The sequence below is a fragment of the Papio anubis genome, chromosome 7 (assembly GCF_008728515.1).
Source record: "Papio anubis isolate 15944 chromosome 7, Panubis1.0, whole genome shotgun sequence".
Classification (NCBI taxonomy): Eukaryota; Metazoa; Chordata; class Mammalia; order Primates; family Cercopithecidae; genus Papio; species Papio anubis.
In genome coordinates, this window is record NC_044982.1 from 160,201,833 (window position 1) to 160,228,105 (window position 26,273).

Here is a 26,273-nt window from a genome sequence, read left to right on the forward strand (position 1 = left end):
AGTGCATTGGTATCTATATATCCATCTGCCCAAGCACCAGTTGAAAAGACTATTTTAATTTCCCCATGAATGGTCCTGGGACCCTTGTGAAAGAACAGTTGACCATAAATGTAAGACTTTCTGGATTCTCAGTCTTAACTCTGTTGTCATATATGTCTATCCTTATACCAGCACCGCACTGTCTTGATTGCTGTAGCTTCGTACTAAGTTTGGATTTGGGATGTGCAAGTCTGCCATTTTCTTTTTCCCCAAAATCATTTGTCTATTTTCAGTCCCTTGCATTTCATACGAATTTTAGGATCATTGTGTCAATTCCTGCAAAGCTGGGATCTTGATAGGGATTTAGTTGAATTGATAAATTTGAGAAATAACTGCTATTTTAATGGTATTAAGTTTTCTATTCCATGACTGTGGGATGTCTTTGCATTTGCTTAGGTCTTTATTTCAGTGATGTTTTATAGATTTCAGTGTACAAGTCTTGACTTAATTTTTTTCTAAGTATTTTATTGATGCCACTTTATATGATTATTTTTTAATTTTTATTTTTGTATTCATCACTGGTCTTAGTAATAAAATTGATTTTTGTATGTTGATCATGTGTATTGTAGCTTTTCTAAAATTCTATTTTTTTGGTCACTTAGTATTTTTTGCTTATGAGATCATGCATCTGTGAACAGAAATACCTTCTTCCTTTCCAGTCTAGATTCTTATTATTTCATTTTCTTGTCTTAGTGTACTGGCTGGCACCTCCAGTACAGTATTGGATAGAAGTGACAAGAGCAGACATCTTTTTCTTGTTCCTGATTTTAGGGGGAAAGCATTCAGTCTTTCAGCATTGAGTATGATGTTAGCTGTGGGTTTGCATCAAGTTGAGGAAATTCTTTTATTAAACCTAGTTTACTGAGTATTTTTTAATCAAAAAAAAAAAAAAGGAGGGGCTATGGATTTTGTCAAATGCTTCTTCTGTATCAAGATTGTCATGTTGTTTTGTCCTTTATTCTATTAATATGTTGTATTAATGGACTTTTGTATATTGAATTAACCTTGCATTCCTGGGATAATCTCAGTTGTCCATGCTACATAAACCTTGTTCTATGCTGCTAGATTTGGTTTGCTAGTATTTTGTTTAGAGTGTTTGCATGTATATTCATAAGGAATATTGGTCTGTAGTTTTCATATTATATATCTGTCTGGTTTGGGGATGAGAGTCATACAGCTCTCAGAATGAATTGGGGGCTTTCCCTGTTCCTAAACTTACTGAGGTATTTTTTAAGTGAACTACTTGGAGACCTTCAGCTGTGATCTTTAGATGCTAGGAGACAGAGGGATGGTACCTGACTCTGAAAAGGGTCTCAGGGTAAGACATGTCTGAAGTGGCCTGTGGCAACTAACTAAAGAGTACTCCCACCAATAATGGAGTCAAGACGTATGTTTCCCAGGGGCCACACTGGTCACTGAAAAGAGATGGACTATGAGCCATCTGGAAAACTACCCTGCACAAGTGGGCTGCCTGCCTGGAGCCAGGCACCCTGCAGCTGAGTGCCATATAATGTTGAAGCTGTTGAGGGAGGAGAGGTTGGAAGCTGCCTGCTTAGAGAATCTCAGCGGTGGTTCCCAGCAGCGTGTATTCCAGGAAAGAGTCATTCACCACCCTGGCTCAGAGTAATAATTAACAGTGACTGGGTAAGGCAGGATCTTTTCTTCTAATTCCCTCCCCTCCAGAAAGGGCAGCAGCAGCTCTTGAATGGGAAAGAAGGTGGAGGGAGGAAAAGAAAAACCAATTTCCCCACACTGCTGTCTTTAAGCTTCCCACTCAAAGGCCTCAGTAAGAGGTGGAATTATGTTTTCCATTAAGAGAGAGTTTGGCATCTTGATGTTTCAAAGGTGTGGGCTTTTTAATACCCTAGAACAACTGATGATTTGTTGATTACCAAAAAGGGACCAGAAAAGCTACACAGCCTGAGATTTCATCCCCAGAAGAATGAATCCAGAGAGCAGACTTGCAGAAAAAAAAATGTGTTCTGCGCCTGCCTCTCCCACACACATAGTGAGAAAGAGAGTCTTCATCATTTGGTAAATTAGACCTGTGGAAAGACTCGGGACATTTAGGATGATGATATTTATGATGAGGAAGATTTCTATGGGAAACTTTTTAAGTTGTCTCTAATCCTATTCCAACTGAAGTTTGAATTTTTTTCCTTTCATTAACATTTACTGAGCAAATACCTATTGCATGTTTGCCATTTTGCCGGGTGCCACGGATTTCAGGCTGATTGAGAGCTGCTTTGTTGAATCAAGGAGTCTACTACAGGGAGACAGTCTAGTTAGAGCAGGCATAAGTACAAACCACTAAGGATAAAAGAAGTATGTGAAAGTACAATGTGGGCAGAGAATTCAGATCCAAAAATACTGCAGATAGGTGATGAAGGTCAAGCCGAATCTTGACAGACAGGATAGATGTGTGTGAGGCAGACAGGCAGACACTCTTTAGTATATCTGAGTGCAGGCTGTAAGGAATCAAGATGAGATTGGGATAATGAGGGCCTTACAGACCATACCAAGGACTTTGGACTTTATTTTGTAGACGTTAAGAAGCAAAGACATAATCAGTTTTACATTTTATGTTTATTGCAAACTGAAAGAGCACAAGTGTACATGTGGTCTTTGCAGTTAAGTTATTGCTATAATTTTTAAAAGGCAGACAATCTGAGGATAGAAGGGAGGCCAGAGTCCGAGACATGCTAGGGACTCGGTGATTGATTCAGTGCTCATGCATGGGAGAGTTGAGTCAAAGACAGCTCCCCCATTTCAGGTTTTGAGAGCTGGGTGGACAGTGTTGCTGTTGGGTCTACAGAGAAGAAGAGTGGGTTTTGAAGGGAAAATTATTAATAGTACAATTGAATGACGTTTTAGTTGTGTCTGAGGGATATCCAGGGAGAGCTGTCCTGAGGCAGTTAAAAATACGGGTCTAGAGAAAAATGTACACAGAAGATAAAAATGTATGACTCCAGCACATAGACCATAGCTGAACCCGTGGCCAGGAAAATTATCATCCTGGAAAAGGCAGAGAGGAGAGAAGGACAAGGATCCATGGAAATGCTAGCACTTGAGAGTTACACAAGGAACCCACAGCAGAGGCAAATGAGAAAAAGCAGGTTTGTTTTTGTCTGCTGCAGTAGACAGACACCAAGCTCCATGAGGGCAGAGACTGTCTTTTTCGTGGCTGTACCTCCAGTGCACAGAGCAGACTGTACATGTGCTTTGTGGATCCACGCAGTTAACTGGGGTGTCTCAGAGACTTTCCATCCTCCTCCGTACTGTGTCTGCATAACCCTGGCCAAGCCTCCCTTTTCCCAATGTCAGCTCTCACTGTAACTTTTAAGGAGGGCATGTATCTACTTACTGTCATCACCATCAAGATAAATCAGCCAAGTGAAAATATGTTGAAACTTTGGAAATATATAAACTCCAAAATCATCAGCTACATCAATTACATACATTACATACTGATGTAATGACTCTGGCATCCTAAAGATCCCATCACTCTGCCTCACACTGGGGTCTTGCCTACTTCTCTGTTCCAAAAGGGGACAGTAGTGGTATCAAATCTGTTTCTTGAGGCAAATGAAGTACCTTGCTCCAAAATAATCACCCACAGCAGGCAGATAACCTCCAAGTGCTTCAAGCTGAGATTGAGCAGGAGGATCCCAGCTCATCACAACTGGGTGGTAAATAATACACTTGGGCCCAAATGGAAGGAAATGCATTACCCTACGATGCATTTCAGAAGTTACCCCAATATGCTTGCATCCAGGCCCTAAATCCAGCAAAAAAGTGCCATGCCATTCACCTTCAACATGTGTTAATGGAACTGAGACATATTTCAAATTTAAATTGTGTTCCCCAAAGTATTCATTATTCCATAGTGCCTATTACAATCTGTATTTTTATGTTTACTTCATGACTGCCTAATTCCCTCCTTAAATGTTAAGCCTCATGACAGTAGGAACGTATCTGTTTTATTTGCTCCACTGTCCCGTACACACATACTTGTTGAATGAATATATGAATGCCACCGTGATTGCAAAGTTCAAGGGCCTGATTTGTCAACCAGACTTCCAGATTTCTACAGAAATTGCCAGTAAAAGGTAGTATAAGAATGGTTCCTGCGTGGGAAAAATGACCTTGGATGGAGCTGTTCTGGCACAGTCAGCTGCTCCTCATGTTCTCCTGCCACTGTGCAGGGACAGCACAACCCCCATGTTGCTTTCTTGAGAGTAGCTCATTTCAGAAAAGCAGTAAAAGGAAAACCCACTTGTTTGCTTTATGTTCCTAAGAAGGTGTTGAGTAAATCAATCATGTTATCCTAAGTTACTTTAATTTTATGAAGGCTCCTTTGTTTTCCTTGCACTCCTTTCTACCCATCTCTACTCCCACCTCCACCCCCACCCTCAAATCATGCTATAATTTCCATTATTCACTTAAGGGTGGCATTTATCTCATCACAACCATCTGTGTGCTTTAAATAGCTTCTACGTAACCGAAGTGGAAGCAGTCGTGTAGAAGAGCACATGGCCACTCCAGGGAACATGAGAAGCCTCTGCCTGAAGGTAGGCCTCCCTTCTGTCATCTGATCTCACACATGGTACTGCAAACCTGCAGTTATTTAGCCATGTGCTTTGTGACATTAATTTCACTTTCTTGGGTTATTCTTACCGTCTTTAGGGAACTTAAATATTTAAGAAACAAATACTACTCAAAGAGATCTGTACCATTATTATATTCATTTAAGTGAAAAACTACCACCTCCCATATATGTTTATCTCATGACCACCTAAACTGATAAAAATATGTTAACTGTTGTCTTATATTGCCTCAGGGAAAAAGTCTGGATGTTGACTGGAGGGACTGCAGGATAGCCATTTGATACCTGCTTTTGTGACAAGCTAAAGCAATTGGATTTTGGTGGCTTAGGGGTAAAAATGGCCTGACAGATCATCTTGCCCAGCCCTCAGCATATGGAGGAGAAAACTTAGGTCTCAAGTTGTGAAGCGCTTTGCTCAAGAGCACTGGCCATTTCATATATGTAACAAGTTCCTACTCCATGCTCATTTCACAGTAGCGTGTCACTTTCAGGTCCGCTTCCTTCAGTGGACATTGTCTTCACTTAATTAAATGTCAGGAGGTCCCCCCCAAGAAGGCTTGACTCAAGGAAGGAGGAGGGAGGGCAGACCCTCCCAGTTCTCTCATTGACTAACTTTCATTTGTTGGATTATTTTTACTGATAAAAGTTCAGAAATTAGAGCCAGGTTCCTGTTCCTGTTCCCTACCCAAGCCCCTGAAGAAGCAAATTAGTGAATGTTCCCCAAATTCTTTTACTTTCTAGTATGCAGTAAGCAATACTGCCAAAAAGTTTCCCAGAGTCATGTTCCTCTTAGATACCTTTCCTTGAAAACTGTTGTTTGGCATGGAGATCCAAGCTGGTGTGGAAAGTTCCAGATGCCCTGGTCCCAGCCTCACCTGCCCTGCCTTTGCTGCCTGTTCTCACTGCTTGTCTCCATATTTCCATTTGAAGTCCTGCAGTGCTACTGTGCCCTGAGTTCACTTTCTTACTATTAAATCCTGCCTTGCTTGCCATGTTTTATAGATGAGGAAAGCATTTTCTACCAGAGCTCAGGAGCAGCCTTGAGGTCAGGGGTAAGGTTTTTCATTGGTAAGTATTCAGTAGTTGCTGAATGACAATTGGGTGGAAAGGGAAGGGGTGCCTTAGAAAAAAGGTCTATTATTTGTGGTAATGAAATTGCTTCCAATTTATTTTCTGATCTCTTTGAGAACTATTTACTGTCCTCTTCCTGCATCATGCATTCTGATTTCTGGGGCATTCAGTGCTCCCTCCCTTCCTTTATTCAATGGGTTCTTGGAAAAGAAATCTTTGAAGAGAAAAGGTGTGGGCAGTGGGAGACTTCTGATTCTCTACACCAAATGCTCAGCCCTTTCATTCGTGAGAATACCCTGCTTTAGGATGGCGTGGGTCTGAGTCAGCAGGCCTGGGTTCATTTGTATATACTCCAGGTTGTGGAGGTTGTTCCTGGGTCTTGGCCTTTTATTTTGGGGGTGCACCACACTTCTGTCTCCATAGACTATGTAATTAAGAAGCTTGCCTTTCGGTTTCCTGCCAATGGCTGGATCTTGAGGATCACTGCACAATGCTTATGTGCCCCACTGGAGAAGTCTCTCGTGGCACCTTTCCCCTCCCATAGTGGTGGAATGCTGTCCACAGAAGGCTTCTCTTCACTGTTCAGAGACTCTAAAGATAAAACCTGAGCTGACTTGCTGTGTCTACTGGGACCTCCTCCTATTCACCATTGCCCTCACAGCCTTTTCCTTGGAGTCTGTCTTTAGGGTCACCCTGGGAGCTGCCTGGGCCTCCGCCTTCTTAAGCAGGCCACTCCTGAGAGCTGGGTAGAGACTGTCTTTGTCCAGACTGTCTGAAGAGCATCTTGCTGTTAACCTCCCTCTCCTGTTCTTGACTACTGCCTTCACTGCTGCCTCGCGCTCGTCTACCAGGGTGGTATTATAAAGTACGTCCTCGAAGGTGAGCTGTTTGACCAGCTCCTTGTTGCCTAGCAACCTAGGAAATTGTCAGAACAGTCGGGCTTGCATCAGCTCTGACCTTTGGAGCTTTGACTGGCATTATTTATAAAAGGCTTTCTGCTCTGTTAGTCGAGCATTGGCTTCATATTTCTCCATGGACTGCAGAAAACTGGGTTTCTTTTTCGCAAGTTCTCGTTTCCAGTTGAAGAACAGAATTGAGTAGGACTTCTCTATTTCCTTAAGTTTTATGCTCTCTCCAAATCTGGTGTAGCACTTGCTTCCCTAGTTGCCAACGCTAGCCGACCAGCTCTGGCAGTTGCTCTGCTTGTGGTTCTTCCCTGAGATGCTCAGTTGGGCCTGGGAATCTTCCATTTCTCTGCCCACGAGGGGACCTGGCAGTCAGTGTTCTGTCAAAGACCTGTGAGGGTGCTTAGTGAACTGTGGGCACTGTGACCACAGGGTTCTATTCCCGGTCCAGTGTTGGTTTTTCAGAACTCTGTAGGTTGACAGGACATGCTGTCTGGTGGCCAAGTGCTTCTCCCAAGAGTGTGGGTCCTGGGAGACATGTTTCCTGGCCTGCTTACTGCAGACCTAGCTTCCACCTAAGAGCTATCCGCTTCCCAAGGGGATGTCCACATGCCTCTGTGTGATAGGAGCGGAATAGTAGGGCAGGACTGAAAGGTCTGTATGTTTGCTTTTCAGTCAGGTACAGGTGTTGGAGGTTTCGTAAATGTGATTTCTTTTGATCTCCCTGGCAGGCAGTGATGGGGAAGTTTTTAGTAAGGTTATTAACAGAGATAAAGGATTTAGAGTTAACATTTAATAGGGGAATTTTTCTAAAGGATGGTTGAAAATGATGCTTTATATAGTTTTATTATATGAACTTTTCAAGGATGGAATTAGTCAATCTGTAGAAATTGGGCCGCCTCTGTTATTGTGATATATTAGACTGTATTGAATGATGAGACTTTCCAAAGGTTTAAAACAAACAAACAAAAAAGGAGGCAGAAGAGGAGAATGAGGATATAAATGAGGACACTCTCGCTGAGGACACATCAGCTGTTAGCAGTCTGTCTCTGTGTACCGAGCTCAAGAACTGTGACTTTGGTTGGATGTTAGACCTTTTCTAACCAGCTTCAGACATGGTAATCTTCACATAAGCTGCTGCATTTGTTCTAACAGAAATTTAGTCTGTTGTGTGACTCCAGCCACTTTGCAACTCAAGATTGTTACTTGTTCAGGTTTCTTTCTTTAAATAGCTAACCATCTAACAACTATTATCTTCTTAGGGTCGATTGATGGTTAGCCTTACAGTATATACATCATCCATATCCTTTCCTCTCCTACTATCTCACTCCTATTTTCCAGTCCATCCTCATCTCTCCTCAAGATCAACAGACCCCAACCTCTTTTACTTAAACATTGTATTCCTAAAGTAGTCCTGCCCTTTCCTTCTGCCTACCAAGCCTCAAAGACTTCTGTGCATCTAGACTCTGCTTGGTTGTTCTCCTTCCTTCAGAGTTATTTCTTTGTCAAACGCTACTATGTATAAAAACACAAAGCTTTGATAATTCCTTCTGTCCCAAGGGAGCCTTACGCTTGGCTGAAATTTAGGGTAAAGGTAGTATTTTTATTAGTAAAATTAAATGGTACAGAAGTGAATTCTAAAATTAGTTACATAAATCTAAGAGAGTTTTCATGAATTCAGGTTGCCCCAAAGATTTAGACCATACTTCTTCCATGGAATGACTGCCATGCAGTTTGAATGGTTGACCTCAAAATTATCCCCAGCCCTAGAAGTGCAGTAGGTATATTAGTCTAAGGCAGTCAGGGTAATGCTGTCATCCCTGCCACAAATTGGTTTGGAATGGGGATAACCAAAAGCACTTTGGGCCTGTGAAATTTGACAGAGTGTTTACTGTGAGCCTGGGGGAAGAACATGCCTGCTCCCATGTGAAAGTATGAAGAAACACTGTGCCTAAGCAAGGAATCATGTGGCTCCAGTTTTTACTGTCAGCCTTTCTACCACCAAGGAGACCAGCCTTGACATGATGTAGATGCATGGACAGCTGTGTGGAGGGATAGAAGAATCTCGTTTTTAAACCACATGGCTGAGCTATTTCATTAAGTCACCCCAGAAGTCTTCAGCTAACAGTATCTTAACTGGTGAACTCCTGTGACTGATACAGGAAAATTTTACTTCTTTAGTTCTTTACCAACTATGATAAGTCCTTTGTGCAGGAAGGAGGTTTTGTGGAAATGATGTTGACTCACTGCACACTGTACAGGAGGGTGTCTCTTTGACACCACCAACCTTAAATAGTAGGAAAGCCATCAGAGTGGGTTGGGTGGTTGGATTGCTTTATTGCAACTAACAAAGGGTCAGTTGTGCAGTTGTTCACTATCTTTCACTTCCCCTCAGAACTGTATCTCCTAGCCCAGGGCCCTATAGGTCAAAAATGCCAGTTTGTTGTACGGTCAGCAGAGCCCAGTACTATGCTTTAAAACATTCGGGGATAATCATCAAATATTGAACAGATGCTGTCTGTAAACAAGCACCGCAGCCAAGAACAGTCTGCACCTGAAACACTGCCCGCAACTATAAATATGCCCATATGCTTGAACAATTTTAGAGTTGTAAAAATCTTGTTTTTATAAGCAATTAGTTTCATTCCCTATTATATGAGGATTAACTTTGCAATGATGTACTGATGTTAACCGAGAAAAGGATCAAAAAGGCCTTGGTTGTGGTGAAACCCAGCAAAATGTGGGTCTGCAACAAGTTCCAGATGAATATCCAACAGCACTGTCCCAGTTTGATTAAGGTGATGACACCCCTACCATGGCCACAGGACCAGGCCATTTGATTTTCCCTAGGGTCATAGGAGTGTTAGCCCAGGTGATCAGCTCAACACCCCTGAGATCCAAGAGGTATATACTTTGAAATTTCAATTCCATGACTACTGACTGCATCTCAATCCTATGTTAATACTTTCTTGAATAATACTCTGTTGACCTAGTTATCCACTTTGGAAACTTCAAAGACATCGTCTTCAGCTCTTTCTGACTCCCTATCCAGTTCTCCAGTTCTGTATACACCATCCCAGAAATGGTCCTCACATCCAGTTAATCTCTGACATAGACTAATAGGCCTTTCTACAGCTTCAGTATATTCTCTTCTCTGCTTCTGGAACCTAGGATGTAGGTGCTACAGTGATACTATCTTTGACATTCCATCTCCCTGGAGAATTTGGAAATGGGGAAATAACATTACTCTTAACAAAGCAAGATTACCAGTCCTGTAACCTGAGCCAAGGCACTGACCCTTCTGTGAAGGCCTATATCCAACCAGCCACAGGAACCTCTACAGAGAGACTGAAAAAGGCCAGCCCTGGAGGAGCCAATGGCCAGGAGAACATAGGCATAAAGCCTACTAAGGATGTAGCCCATCTACCCTGGGAGTGGATTCCTATAAAGAATAGGCACTTTGGGCAAATAAGGCCCGATGACACCAGCCACTAGGATCTTCTGACTCTCTCCTTTATAATGTGAGTTCATTTGTTTATTGTGTGTTTAATGTGAATTCCACCTCTCTGAAGGCTGAGAACTTCCTTTGGCTCAGTCTTCACTTCGTTCAGCCTCTGACTTCCAAGTGATGCACCAAGCCAATGTGCAAGAAAAGTTAATAAATAAAAGTAAGATTTATTACAGAGCCAACTGAGCACGCATATATATATGGAGGAGTCCCTGCATCACTGGAACATAGTAGTCTTTCTCTACAACAGTCCCAGGCTAGGCAGCTCTTTGTAGGCCCAAGGGAATTGCTGCGTAACTAAGGCATGGTCTTTCTTGACTACACATCTTGTATACAAGGTATTAAGGCCCTTGGCCACCTGACTTTGGCCCATTTTTTCAATCTCAGCTCTACCCTAAATTCCCCACATAGGTCATTGATTCTCCAATGAGGTTATTCTCCTGATCTCTGTGTGGGTTCTTATACATAATGGAATTATGTGTTTTTCTCCTGTTTACAGTTTGGAACATCATGTTAGCCATCATTTTATTCTCTTCGCTTTCAGTGTATTACACTCACATACTCTATGTGGAATCAGTGCTACCTATTAGACCCAAGGCTCATCAGTGGGAAATGGTGTCAGATCTCACAGAGAGCAATTTATGGGGCTCTAGGTTCTTCAGGCTTCCTTCACAGCCTAAGCTCCATATTTAAATCCAGCATTCAACCCTAATCACTGGTGTTCACTAGCATCTGCTACATATTCTTGCTGACTGTGCTTGCTCTTGAAAGATACAAAAGATACAAAATGCTTGAAGCTTCCCTCCAACAAGTGATAATTCACTGAAGCTCAGAGGCAGCAGGAGCTCCCATGTGTTCTGCCGCTCAAAGTAGGAAAGGTGTCCAGAGGTCATGTGGCCCAAGTGATGACATCTCTGAAGCACAGATGGACTAAGAGTCACCTGTATCCAAAACTCAAGTAACACCTGTCAAGTTGTGGAAAGTTACTTTGGGACATGCCAAAGTTACACAGAGAGCTAGAGTTAGAACTCAGACCTGGGACACCAGACTTCAGTCTCTGAACTGCACTGGGTTCTCTGCTCAGAACCTTATTGGGGAGAGAACTGACAAAAGGCAAGGCTAAGGAGTGCTCTTTGTGGATGCAGCAGGAGAAGAAACACCCTTCCAATGAGGGGTCTGCACAGAGTTCAAATGTCCCCTTTATTCACACTGAACATGAGTATGGTTTTCCTCTTTTGCCCTCTGCACAGGTGGCATAGAAGGCAGCACCTGATAACTGACGTCTGCTTATGTAGCTCAGCTAAATGTGTTAGTCATTTGTCAGTCTGTTGTTTAATTCTATTATCAAATACATCTTCCCAAAAACGAGAAGGGGAAGGGAAAAAGGAGTCCGGGAAAGGACCACACTTTCTACCACTCCTGTAAACAGTGAGCTTTACTCTGCAATACACCAAATGGAGGGAGAGAGGCTATGAGATGGGCACAGTAAAGAGCCACCTAAGGGAAGTGGGCAGAACTCCAGAAGACTTCCTAAGGAGGCATTTATTCTTTATGATTCTTTGAAATGTTTTTTTAAAATCATCTTTGATTTGACTTTTGCTCTAAAAGTATCACAAGGTAAGACTCACCTGTGAAACTAAGCACATCCTATAGTCAAACTATGAAAACTTGTACACACGTTAGTGGGGCTCTGTGACACCACTGATTTCCTTAAACTGAGCTCCTTTCAAGGTGTTTTGACCTAACTGGCCTTTGGGTCAGATACAGCTTTTACATACTTTTGGTAGGTAACTACCAGTTTCTATTTGTCAGGGAAAGTGGGTAGGAGTTAGCTATTCCCCACAACCTTGATAGCAGCTTATAAAGAGCCAGTGTCAAATCAATTTGTGCCACATGCATTATTTTTAAAGCATTTCTTAGAAAGCACACACAGGAGTGTTCATGCAAGAGGTACTGTAAGCCCTTTGCTTTCAGGGCTTACAGCCCTCAAATTACAGGTTTATTATACAAGGTATTTGTAACAGTGACCAGCATTAGGCTCTGCTTTGTTAACTACTCGCATCAGTCAAAACATGTTCTCACCTCATTTCTGTACATGTTTATATGTTTAGGGGTCAAGCCCTGTGTGTCCTTTCTGCGGGCCATGTTAAAGGCCTCCTCAGATTTCTATACCCTATTCTTGCAACGTGGAGAGGTTCTCTAGAAGTATTTTAGCCAGGATACATATATCGAATGCCCTCAACTTCACCAATGCAAGCCAGCTTCTAATATACAAATTAGCAAGCCACTGATTTTACCATTTAAAAACCCATTTCTAACATTTACTATGGAATTAGCAAAGTTTTTGGTGTACATTGGATATCGAAGCTCCAGTAACAGACTCAGAAGAAATAGAGACCTGTGAAATGACAAATAATGTAGACTAATCCTCTTAAAGTTCAACAAAGTACAAGAAAATATGGACAGAAAAATGAAATTTGGAAAACAACATATGAACAGAATGAGAAGTTTAACAAAGAAATATAAACACAAACAATAGAAATTCTAAAGATAAAGGATACAGTAACTGAACTGAAAATCTCAGTAGAACACTTCAACAGCAGACTTGATCAAGCAGAAGAATCAGTGAGCTCAAAGGTAAGACATTTGAAATTATCCAATGAGAAACAAACAAAAAAGAATGCCTGTAAGAATTATAGGACACATCAGGCTAGCTAACTTTTGCATAATAGGAGGTCCTTAACGAGAAAAGAAAGAAAAAGGCCTAGAAAGCATATATAAGGAAGGAATAGCTGAAAAATTCCCAAATCTGAGAAAAGATGACAAAATTCAGTAACAGGAAGCTGAGGTCACCAAATTCAACCCAAAGAGTTCACCAAGACACATCACTACCAAATTATCAAAAATCAAAGACAAAGAATACTGAAAGCAGCAAAGATCAGAAACATATCACATTCAAGGTAGCCCCAATACAGATTCAGTGGCTTTATCAGCAAAAAATCTTACAGGCCAGTGAGAGTGGGATGGTATATTCAAAGTGCTGAAAGAAACAAAACTGTTAATTAACAACACTTTACTTGGCAAAGGGAGAAATAAACACTTTTCCAGATAAACAATGCCTAAGGGAGTTTGTCACCACTAGGCCTGCTCTACCGAAATTACTAAAAGGGAGTTCTTTAGGCTTAAATAAAAGACTGCTAGTTAACGAAAAACATAAAAGTAAAAAACTAAATGGTATAAGTCATTCATAGAATTCTCTACTATGGTAAAAGTGGCAGGTAAAGCAATGTTATTTGTATTAGGTTTAAAAGATGAAACAAAAACCGCTGTAGCTACAATAAATTGTCAAGAGATACAAATTTTAAAAAACAAATGTAAACTTTGACATCAAAATCATAAAAGGTGGGGGGTTGTGAAAGCATAGAGTTTTTGTATGCAACTAAAGGCAAGTTTTTATCCGCTTAAAGTATCCTGTTATAAGGATAAAATGTTTTAAGTTAACCTTATGGCAAATACAACGGTAGTTGCGTAGACTATAAAAGAAAGAATTCAAAGCACACCACCACAGAAAACCACCAAACCACAAAAGAAGGTAGCAGTAGGGAAAAAAGAAACAAGGGAGCTACAAAACAATCAGAAAACAAAGTACAAAATGACACTAGCAATTTCTTACCAATAGTTACCTTGAATGTAAACGGATTAGATTCTCCAAGAAAAAGACATAGAATGACAGAATGGATTTTTTTTTTTTTTTTTTTTTTAATCACAACCACATACTACCTATAAGAGACTCACTTTTTTTTTCTTTTCCTTTTTTTTTTTTTTTTTTTTTCTTTTTGAGACAGACTTTTGCTCTTGTTGCCCAGGCTGGAGTGTAATGGCACAATCTCGTCTCACTGCAACCTCCACCTCCTAGGTTCAAGCAATTCTCCTGCCTCAGCCTCCCAAGTAATTGGGATTACAAGCACCCACAACCACACCCAGCTAATTTTGTACTTTTAGTAGACATGGGTTTTCTCCATGTTGGTCAGGCTGGTCTGGAACTCCCGATCTCTGGTGATCCCACCCGCGTTGACCTCCCAAAGTGCTGGGATTATAGGCGTGAGCCACTGTGCCCGGCAAGAGATTCACTTTTCTACTAAACATATACATAGACTGAAGGTGAAGGGATGGAAAAAGATATTCTACCTAAATGGAAATTGAGAGCAGGGGTAGCTATACTTCTATCAGACAAAATAGACTTTAAATCAATACTATAAAAAGAAATAAAGTTTATTATATAATGATAAGGGATTAATTCACCAAGAAGACATAACAATTGTAAAAATATATGCACCCAACATTGACACACCTGAATACATAAAGCAATTGTTAAATGATCTGAAGAGGGAGATAGGACCTCAATACTCTACTTTTCACAGTGGGCAGATTGATTCCCTAGACAGAAAATCAATATTAAGAAACAATGGGCTTCAATTACACTTTAGACCAAATGGACCTAACAGGCATATATGAAACATTCCATCCAGAAGCAGTAGAATACATTTTGTTCTCAAATGCACATGGAACATTCTCCAGGATATATTATATGTTAGTCCACAAAACTATTCTTAAGTTTAAGAGGACAGAAATCATATCAAGTCCCTTTTCTGATTACAATGGCATGAAACTAGAAATCAAGAACAAGAATCAATTCTGGTGGAAAATACAGCAATATGTGGAAATTAAACAACATGCTCCCAAACAACTAATAGTTCACAGAAGAAATCAAAAAGTAAATAAAAAATTACCTTGAGACAAATGAAAATGGAAACAAAACTTATGTGATGCAGCAAAATCAGTCCTAATGGAAATTTACAGCAATACACACCTACATCAACAAAGAAGGATCACAAATAATCTTACTTTTCACCTAAAGGAACTAAAAAAAGAACAGACTGAGCCCAAAAGTTAGCATAAAGAAGTAAATAACAAAGATCACAGTTGAAATAAAGACTAGAAAAAATGAACAAAACTAAAAATTGTGGGGTTTTTTTTTGGTGGGGGGGACGGGGAAGATAAAAACAAATTCTTACCTAGACTAGGGAAAAAGAGAGTACTCAAATAAGATCAGAAGTGAAAGAGGGGACATTTACAACTGATATCACCAAAATACAAAGGATTATAAGAAACTACTATGAAGTTATGCACCACCCTAAAGAAAGGAATAAATTCCTAGACATATACAACCTACAAATAGTGAATCATGAAGAAACAAGATCTGAATAAGCCAATAATAAGAAAAGAGATTAAGCCAGTAATAAAAACATCCCACCAAAGGAAAGCCCAAGATTAGGCAGCTTCACTACTGAATTTTACCAGACATTTATAGAACTAATACAAATTCTCAAACTTTTCCAAAACAATGAAGCAGAGGGAATATTTCTAAACTTATTTTACAAGAGTAGTGTTGCACTGTTATTAAAGCCAGACAAAGACACTTCAAGGACAGAAACTTACAAAGTAATATCCCTGATGAACATGGATGCAAAAATCCTCAACAAATATTAGCAAACTGGATTCACGAACACAAAGAATGATTCACCATGATGATGTGGGATTTATCCTTAGGATGCAAGGATGGTTCAACATGTGCACACCAATAAATGTGATACACCACATAACAAAATGAAGGGTGTAAATCAAATCATATGATCACCTCAATGGAAGAAGAAAAAGCATTTGACAAAATTCAACCTGGTCTCATGGTAAAAACTCTCAACAGATTAGGTATGGAGGCCATGTCTGACCCTCATCACTTTTTGACATAGTACTAGAAGTCCTAATCAGAGCAGTTAGACAAGAGAAAGAAATAAAAGGCATCCTAATAGGAAAGGAAGAAGTTAAATCATCTGTAATTACTGATGACATAACCATATACAGAAAACTGTAATGTCTCCACCAGAACAAAACTAAAACCTGGTAGAACTGATACACAAATTCAGTAAAGTTGCATAATACAAAATCATCTTACAGAAATCAGTAGTGTTTCCATCTACTATTAATGAGCTATGTGAAAAGGAAATTATGAAAATCTCACAATAGCAACAACTATTAAATACTGAGGTGTAAATTTAAGGAGGTAAAAGATCTGCATACTGAAAACTATATAACACTCATAAAAGAAATGAAAGAAAACAAATAAATGGAAAGATATCCCATGTTCATGTATTAGAAGAATTATTAGGAAGATGTTTATACAACCCAAGGCAATCTACAGATGTAATGCAATGTCTTTGAAATGCCAATGTCATTTTTTTTCAAAAATGTAAAAAACAATTTTTAAATTCATATGGACCCACAAAAAGACCATATATAGCCAAAACAACTTTGAGCAAAAAGAACAAAGCTGAATATATCACACTCCTTGACTTAAAAACATAAAGTGATTATAATTAAACAGCATGGTGCTGGCATAAAAACAGACATCAACCAATAGAATAGAATAGAAAATCCAAAAATAAAGTCATACATTTATAGTCAACTGATTTTTGACAGAAGCGCCAAGAACCCACAATGGGGAAAGGACAGGGTCTTCAATAAATGGTGTTGGGAAAACTGGATATCCACATGCAGAAGAATTAAATTAGACCCTTATTTACACCATATTAAAAAAAAAACTCAAAATAGATTTAAAACTTAACATATAAGACCTAAAACTGTACACCTACTGAAGAAAACATACGGGGAAATCTCCACAACATTGGTCTTGGGAATGATTTTTTTGGATGTGACTGCAAAAGCAGGGCAAAAATAGAGAAATGAGGTGGCATCAAAATAAAAGACCTGCACAGCAATGGAAACAACACAGTGAAGAGAGAACTCAAAGAATGGGAAAAAATATAAATGATACATCTGGAAATGGGTAAATATGCAAAATACATAAGGAAATCAAACAACTCAAGAGCAAGAAAACCACCTGATTTTGAAATGGGCAAAGGAATGAAGAGACCTTTCTTAAAAGACATTCAAATGATAATAGGTACATTTAAAAAAAAATGCTCACACTAATTATTAGAGAAATGCAAATCAAAACCACAGTGAGATGTCACTTCACACCTATTATATAATGGCTTTTATCAAAAAGATGAAAGATGACGAGTGTTGGGGAGGATGTACAGAAAAGCAAACTCATGCATTGTTAGTGGGAATGTAAATTAGTACAGCCGTTAGGAAAAACAGTATTTTCTCAAAAAAAAAATAGAACAGCCATATGATCCAGTAATCTCACTTCTGAGTATTAACCAAAAGAACAGAAATCAATATGTTGAAGGGATATCCTCATTCCCATATTTATTGAAGCATTACTCACAGTAGCCAAGACATTGAAATAATCTAAGTGCCCATCAACAGATAAATGGATAAAGAAAATGTGATACATACACACAATGGAGCACTAGTCAGCTTTTAAAGGAGGGTAAAACCTGTCGTTTGAGACAACACGTATGAATCTGGAGGACATTATGCTAAATGAAATAAGCCAGGCACAGAAAAATATTGCGTGATCTCACCTATATGTGGAATCTTAAAAAAGCTGAATTCATGGAAGTAGACAGTAAGTTACTAGAGGCTATGGGGCATGGTGGTAAAGGAGGGAATCGGGAGTTGTTGGTCCAAGTGTACAAAGTTTTATTCTCTTCCAGCGGAGAAAACAGGACCAAGGCAGGTCCCAACGCTTAATCCCAGGAGTTCCAGACCAGCCTGTGCAACATAGGGAGACCCCCATCTCTACTTTAAATAAAAATAATGTAAAAAATTTTAAACCCCTAATGAACATTAAGTAATGTTCAAGTTTTGGTGTGGAAAAGGTTTTATTTCTCTGGAGTATATACCTAGGTGAATAATTGCTATGTCATATGGTAACTACGTTTAGCCTTTTGAGAAACTGCCAGACTGCTTTCCAAATTGCCTTGACCATTTTACATTCCCATCATCAGTGTGTACAGATTGTGATTTCTCCATATCTTTACCACCACTTGTTTTTATCCACATTTTTTCATCAAGTAAGACTTCAATGGAACTTCTAGAGATTATAATGGCAATACCTGAGATGAATAATCCACTGCATGGGATTAACAGCAGATTAAACATTGCAAAGAAAATATTAATGTACTTGAAGATGTACAAATACAGATTATCCCAATGATAAAAGATTTTCCAGAGATTTTCAAAAGAGATGTGGAACAACTTCAATCAGACTAATATAGGTGGAAATCGGAGATCCCTAAGGAAAGGGAAAGCAGGGGTGGCAGAAAAAAGTATTTGAGGAAATAATAGCCAAATAATTTCAAATTTGTTTTTAAAAACTATAAACGCACAGAGTTAAGATTGATGAGCTAAAAGTGTATAAGAAAAATAGGCAAATGAACATAACCAAATTGCTCAAAATAGTCATAAAAAAATCATACGTAGATTTCAGACAGAAGCAAAATATAGCAGGTGGAAATACGGATCTACACAAAGGGATGAATTGAGTTTATGTGTGTGCAATGGCCTAAATGCCAGAGAGGAAAAATGGAAATGCACTATTGTAAGGGCCGTGTACTATACATAAAGGGGTATATCACTTGGCGCTAGACTGTGATAAAGATGTATACTATAAACCCTAAAGCAACCACTGAATTAAAAAAGAATTATAAGGCTGGGTGTGGCGGCTCTCAGCACTTTGGAAGGCTGAGGTGGGTGGATCACCTGAGGTCAGGAATTTGAGACCTGCCCTAGCCAACATGGTGAAACGCTGTTTCTACTAAAAATACAAAAAGCCAGGCGCGGTGGCCCATGCCTGTAATCCCAGCTACTCGGGAGGCTGAGGCAGGACAATCACTTAAACCTGGGAGGCAGAGGTTTCAGTGAACCAAGATCGTGCCATTGCACTCCAGCCTGGGCTACAAGAGCAAAATTCCATCTGAAAAAAAAAAAAAAAAAAAAAAAAATATATATATATATATATATATATATATAGAGAGAGAGAGAGAGAGAGAGAGGGAGAGTGTTAATAACCTAACAAGGAGATAAAATGGAATCATATAAAATACTTTTTATGGGTTGAGTTTGGTCCCCGCCAAAGGATATATTGAGGTTCTAACTCTTAGTACCTATAAATGTGATCTTATTTGAAAAAAGAATTTTTCAGATATAACCTATTCAAGATGAGATTAGGCCTAATCTATGCTGGGCCCCAATTCAGCAATTAATGTTCTTATAAGATGAGAAGAACAGACAGACAAAGGGAGAAGATGGTTATGTTATGATAGAGGCAGAGATTGGAGGGATGCATCTACAAGCAACGGAATGCCAAGAATTGCTGGAAAATGCTAGAAGCTAGAACAGGCAGGAAAGAATTCTTCCTTACAGGTTTCAGAGAGAATATGGCCCTGATGACACCTTGGTTTCAGATGACTAGCCTCCAAACTGAAACAATAAATTTCTGTTGTTTTAAGCCATCCAGTTTATGTCACTTTCCTACAGCAACCCTAGAAAACTAATACAATGCTCAATCTCAAGAAAAGCAAAAAAAAAAAAAAAAAAGGGAAAAATGGGATAAATAGAAACCAAATAGCAAGATGACAGACTTCAATTTAGCTGTAATAATAATCATATTTACACAAATCATATAAAAATGACATTTAAAAGGCAGAGAATGTCAGATTGGATTTTGAGAAACCAATTATACTTACAAGAAATGCACTTTAAATATAAAGACAATAGGTTAAAAGTAAAAGAATGGAAACAGATATACCCTGCGAACATGAATCAAAGAAAGCAGGAATGACTATATTAATACCAGTAAAGCATGCTTCAGAGCAAAGAACATTAGCAAGGGCTAAGAAGTTTATTTCAGGCTGGGCACGGCGGCTCACGCCTGTAATCCCAACACTTTGGGAGTCCGAGGTGGGTGGATCAAGAGTTCAGGAGTTCAAGACCAGCCTTGCCAAGATGGTGAAACCCCATCTCTACTAAAAATACAAAAAAATTGGCCGGGCATGGTGGCAGGCACCTGTAACCCCAGCTACTTAGGAGGCTGAGGCAAAGAATTGCTTGAACCACCAGGAGGCGGAGGTTACATTGAGCCGAGATTGCGCCACTGCACTCCAGCCTGGGCAACAGAGCGAGACTCTGTCTCAAAAAACAAACAAACAAAAAAGTTAACTTCATAATGATAAAGAGGCTAATTTAAGAATAGGACATAACCATCTTGTTTATGCACCTAATAACAGACCCTCAAAATACCTGAAGCAAAACCTGATGGAACAGATTTTATTGATACACCTGTTTTAGTCATTGGTGGAATAAATGTACTGAAAATCAGCAAGACTATAGAAAACTTGAGCAACATTATTAACCACCTTAAGTAACATTTATAGAATAGCCCAGGTAACAACATCAGAATACACATTCTTTCTGAGTATACATGAAATATTTACCAAGACCACATTCTGGGCCATAAAACAAACTCAAGTATCAGTATATTTAAAACTGACTACAGAGTTATGAATCAGCAAAATGGTGGAAATTCCAACCCTTATTCTGCCAGGGAAGCATCAGGAAAGAACAAAAAACCAGCTAAAGTAATCTTGTGTGAGCTCTGGAAAACTGAAAAGCCTACAGCAACCAAGCAAATGCCCAATGAAGAAAAACCCGCGTTCAAAATGGTAGAAAATTGTATGGCATTTTCACTTGCACTTGTCCTGCCACTCCCGTGGCACCATGAGATCTTGGTTTGTAGAAGGTGGGAAACTGGTTTCCAGTTCTCTCCCTTCAACCAGAGGAGCAGAACAGACCTTATTTGAAATGTTCTAACCTGTCAAGGGACTGCATGAAGGAATGACCTCTCTCACCTAACCGGGATCTCAGATGGGAAAAAGTGGCAGCTACGGGTGGTGAAAGCTGCAGTGGTACCACAGACCCACAGATGCCTGGGGCAAGTGACTGTGGGTGGAGACACACAATGGACCACCTAAGACCTCAAGGAGAAACTGGGTTGAGACTATTCAGGAAATTAAGGCATTCAAAAGTAGCTGTTTAGGCTGGGCGCTGTGGCTCAAGCCTGTAATCCTCCTGAGGTCAGGCGTTCGAGATCAGCCTGGCCAACATGGCAAAACCCCGTCTCTACTAAAAATACAAAAATTAGCCAGATGTGGTGGCACACATCTGTATAGGAGAATCGCTTGAACCCGGGAGGTGGAGGATGCAGTGAGCCAAGATGACTGCACTCTAGCCTGGGTGACAGAGCGGGACCCCGTCTCAAAAAAAAAAAAAAAAGATGTTTATATAGGGAAATTGAGAACATTTCACACAGGCACAGGAAACATGTATATTCAGAAAAGACCTGAGAAGACCTTAAACTTTTGACTCAGCTGCTCCCTAAGCTTAGATATACCTAATTAATCAGTGAAAGTATACTGTGGCATAAAGACTCGCTGTGGAAACTGGGAAGTTGGCTATATTTTCAAATGCTCAGCTTTCAACCCAAAATTAGAAAGTATACAAAGAAACAGGAAAACATGGCCCATGGAAAAGAAGAACATAAACTGGCAGAAAATATCTCCACAGAAGCACAGAAATAGAACTTGAATAAAGACTTTAAAAAGGTCTTAAATATGTTCAAAGAGCTAAAGGAAAACAAAGAAAAAAACTAATGGAAATCAGACAAATTGTGTGTGATAAAATGAGAATATCAACAAAGAGAAATTATAAAGAGGAACCTAATAAAAATACTTAACTTGAAAAATACAAAAATGGAATTAAAAATGTTACAAGGGAGGATTCAACAGCAGATTTGAGCTGGAAGAAGTAAGAATCAGCAAACTTGAATACAGGACACGTGAAGCTAATGAGTCTGAGGATTAGAAATAAAAGACTGGAAAAAAGTGAACAGAGTCTAGGGGACTGGTGCCACGCCATCAAAAGAACCAATATAGGCAAAATGGAAGTCCCCAAAGAAGAGAGATTGTTTGAAGAAATAATGGCTGAAAACTACTCAAACGTCTTAAAATACATGGCTATACCAATCTAAGAAGATCAAGAAACTCTAGGATATATCCAAAAAGACCCACAATAAGACACATTATATTTAAACTATCAAAAACCAAAGTCATAGAATCTTGAAAACAGCAAGAGAGAAGCCACTCATGTACATGAGATCTTCGATAAGATTATAAGCTGAATTTTGTTAATAGAAACTTTGGAAGGCAGAAGAAAGTGGGATAATATATTTAAAAGAGCTGAAAGGAAAATGAACAAAAATCAATGAACAGAGAATTGTATATACAGAAAACTTTACTTTGAACAGGAACTAGAAATTAAGACATTCTTAAATAAAAACTCAGAGAGTTCATTACTGCTAGACCTGCCCTACCAGAAATGCTAAAGGGAGTTCTTTAGGTTGGAATTAAAGGACACAAGACAGTAACTCAAACCTATATAAAGATGTAAAGAACATTGATAAAGGTAAGCACACAGACAAATATAAAAACCAGTATTATTTTAATTTTGGTGTGTTGACTTTTTGTTTTCTACAGGATTTTAAAAACAAATACATAAAAATTTATAAATCCATGTTAATATGTAAACTATGTACAAATATGTAATTTGTGACATCAATAACATAAATTAGATGGGGCAGAGCTGCATAGGAATAGAGTTTTTGTATGCAATTGAACTTAAATTGGCATCAGTTCAAATTACATTGTAAGGATAAGAGATGAGAAAGAATGAAATCATATGTAAATCCAAAAGCAGTAAACAATAAGTAGGAATCCATTGGCATTTAAGTCTGAGGGCAAAAAGTTCTAGAAATCCTACAAAAGATAACAGAACAATTTCCAGTTTCTCTTACAGCTCAGGTCAATGGTTTAGTGTCATATGTATCAATTAGAAATCACATGAAAGAAAGAAAAATCCTAAGGATATCAGATTTGTCTGGTGGTTTTATTTTATATAAATGTATATAATTTTCACATTGACTCTTTTAAATACTGAGTTCTACTATACTTTCCTCTGCTTATAACTTTTATCTATTTAATTTACACTTAATTATACTTCCAGGCTGTTGTACAATCCTAATGCTTTCATTTTTTTTTCTTTTTCTCAAAGATCATTCTCAACAATTAAAGGGCTCAGAAAACATCCTTTTTGTCATCTTTTCTATAATCTCACAGAGAAAGAGGTGGAGGTGGAGAAAGGATTGGAATTGAGCTAATTCCTGAATGCTTATATTGTTCTAGATATCTCATTTACATTATTATTTAACCTTTCTAAAATCCCTGAATGGGAGAGATTTTAAACAATAAAATTGTAATAACTTTAAAAGTTGATACATTGTCCTCTTGGTAACCACAAAGAAAATATACAAAAAGAAATGAGAAGGGGATCAAAGTGTGACACAAAAGGATAAGCTAAACACAAAGGCAATATTGAAGGAAATGAAGAGCAAAAGAGTTATAAGACATACATAAAACTTTAACAAAATACTGAAAGTATTTCATGATCAGTGATTACTTTAAATGCAAATGGATTAAACTCCCCAGTCAAAAGGCAGAGATAAGCAAAATAGATTTTTCTAAATGACATAGTTTATGCTGTCTATAAGACACTCACTTTAGATATAAAGACACAAACAGGTTGAAAATGAAAGGATGGAAAAGATATATTATGTAAATGTAACCAAAAGTGAGCTGGGGTGGAGTGTAAGGGAATCTAAGATCAGAAAAGATAGGCTTTATGTAAAAAGAAAAAAAAAACTGTTAGAAGACAGTAAGAAGTACATTTTACGTTTATGAAACTGGTCAATTTGCCAAAAAGATACAACAATTGTAAACACTTATGCAGCAAACAGAGCTGGGACTTGAAAGGAAAAACAGAGAGTTCTACAATAATAGTTAGAGACTTTACTACTCCACTTTTAATAATGGATAGAATAATAAGACAGAAAATCAATGAGGAGCAGAAAACTTCAACGCTATAGATGAATTGGACTTAACAGACGTATAGAGAATATTTCACCTAATAGCACCAGAATAGTATTCTCCATTGCACTTGGAACATTCTCCAACATAGATCCTCTGTTAGGCCACGACACAAGGCTTAATAAATGTTAATAGACTGCGATTATACAAAATATCTTCTGTGATCACAATGGAATAAAACTAGATATCAGTAACAGAAGGAAAACTGGGAAATCCACAATATGTAAAAAATTAAATACATTTAAATAGCCAATGGGTCAAGAAAGAAATTAGAAAATACCCCAAGACAAACAAAAACTCAACGTATCAAAATTTATGGCAGGTAAGTGAAAGGAACACCAGAAGGAAAATGTATAGCTCTAAATGCTTTCATTTAAAAAATTTCTCAACCTAAATTTCCACCTTAAAAATAAAAAATAAAAAAAAACATTAAAGGGCAGCAGAAGGAAGAAAATAGTAAAGATTCGTGTGGAAATAAATAATATAAAGAACAGAAAAAAGAATAGAGAAAATTAATAAATCAAAAGTTGGTTCTTCCAAAAGATCAACAAAATTGGCAAACATTTAGCTAGATGAGCTAAGAAAAAAGATTCAATGAAACAAAAAATGGAAACTGGGATATTACCAATTTTGCAGAAATAAAAATGATTATTTATAGAACTATAAACAATTGTATGCCAACTAATTGGATAACTTAGATGAAGTGGTCAGATTCCTAAATACCCACAACCTACCAAGACTGAATTACAAAAATCTGTATAGATATATAACTTGTAAAGCGACTGAAAGCATAATCAAAACCACCTACTAGAGAAAAGCCTAGGACCAGTTGGTTCACTGGTAAATTCTACCAAAATTTAGAAAACAGTTAACACTAGTCTTTCTCAAACTTTTCCAAATAATTGAAGAAGAGGGAATACTTTGAATTTATTCAGTGAGGCCAGCATTGCCCAAAAACTAAAGCAAGGCTAAGATACTATAAGAAAGAAGATTATAGACCAATGTTTCTTATGAATATTGAAGTAACATGCAAAACAAAATGAATCTAGGTACAGACCTCACAACCTCACAAAAGTTAACTTAAAATGTGTCATACACCAAATATAAAACACAAAACTATACGATTCCTAGAGAAAATCTAGGTGACCTCAAGTATGGTGATAACGTTTTAGATGTAACACCAGAGTCACATGCGATAAGTAATTGACAAATTGGATTTTATTAAAATTAAAAACTGCTCTGAGAAAGACAAGATAACCACAGACTGATAAAAATACTTGACAAAGTATTTTGCTGGTTACTAGGGCCAGAGAATCCAATGCAGACCTTCTTCTGAAAGAACTGGGGTTTGGGTATGGACTTGTCTTATGGCTGCCTGGCTGTGCAAGGTCTTGTCTTTGTTTCCTCAGGGTCAGAGCAGTCCCAGGTCTGGGGTGGCTTCCCAGGTGGCTTGTGGTGAAAGCATTTAAAGGTAAAAGTTTTTGCCACAGCAGCCTGGGGCAAAGGATGTCAGTTCAGATGAACAATAAACAGACTGAAAAGGTCGGAAAAGGAGATACATGAGGGAATAAGGACTTTTAAAATTTATTAAAACTCTTGCATCTACTGGGAAATTAAGAAGATCATGTGCATACCCAGGGTAGGATTCATGGTCCAAAAAGATCTGAGATGATGTTAAGCTTTCACCTATAGCTGGCCTTCAGTCAGTACACAAGCAAGTAGTAGAAGTTAAGAGAGTTGTAAATGGCCTGACTAGGCATTGAATGAAGGCCCAAACAGAGCCAATCAGCAGACATTATTATTATTATTATTATTATTATTATTATTATTTATTTATTTATGTATTTGAGACAGAGTTTTGCTCTTGTTGCTCAGGCTCGAGTGCAATGGTGCGATCTCGGCTCACTGCAACCTCTGCCTCCTGGATTCAAGCGATTCTCCTACCTCAGCCTCTCAAGTAGCTGGGATTACAGGTGTGCGCCACCACACCAGCTAATTTTGTATTTTTAGTAGAGAGAGGGTTTCTCCATGTTGGCCAGGCTGGTCCTGAACTCCCGACCTTAGGTGATCAGCCTGCCTTGGCCTCCCAAAGTGCTGGGATTACAGGTCTGAACCACCGCGCCCGGCCAACATTATTT

At 38.6% G+C, this 26,273-nt stretch overlaps 1 protein-coding gene across 8 annotated transcripts in view; it reads right to left on the bottom strand.

Annotated features, from left to right (window-relative positions):
- Nucleotides 1-26,273, bottom strand: part of LOC116275889 — a 168,573-nt gene that overhangs the window by 104,306 nt on the left and 37,994 nt on the right. The window lies entirely within an intron of this gene.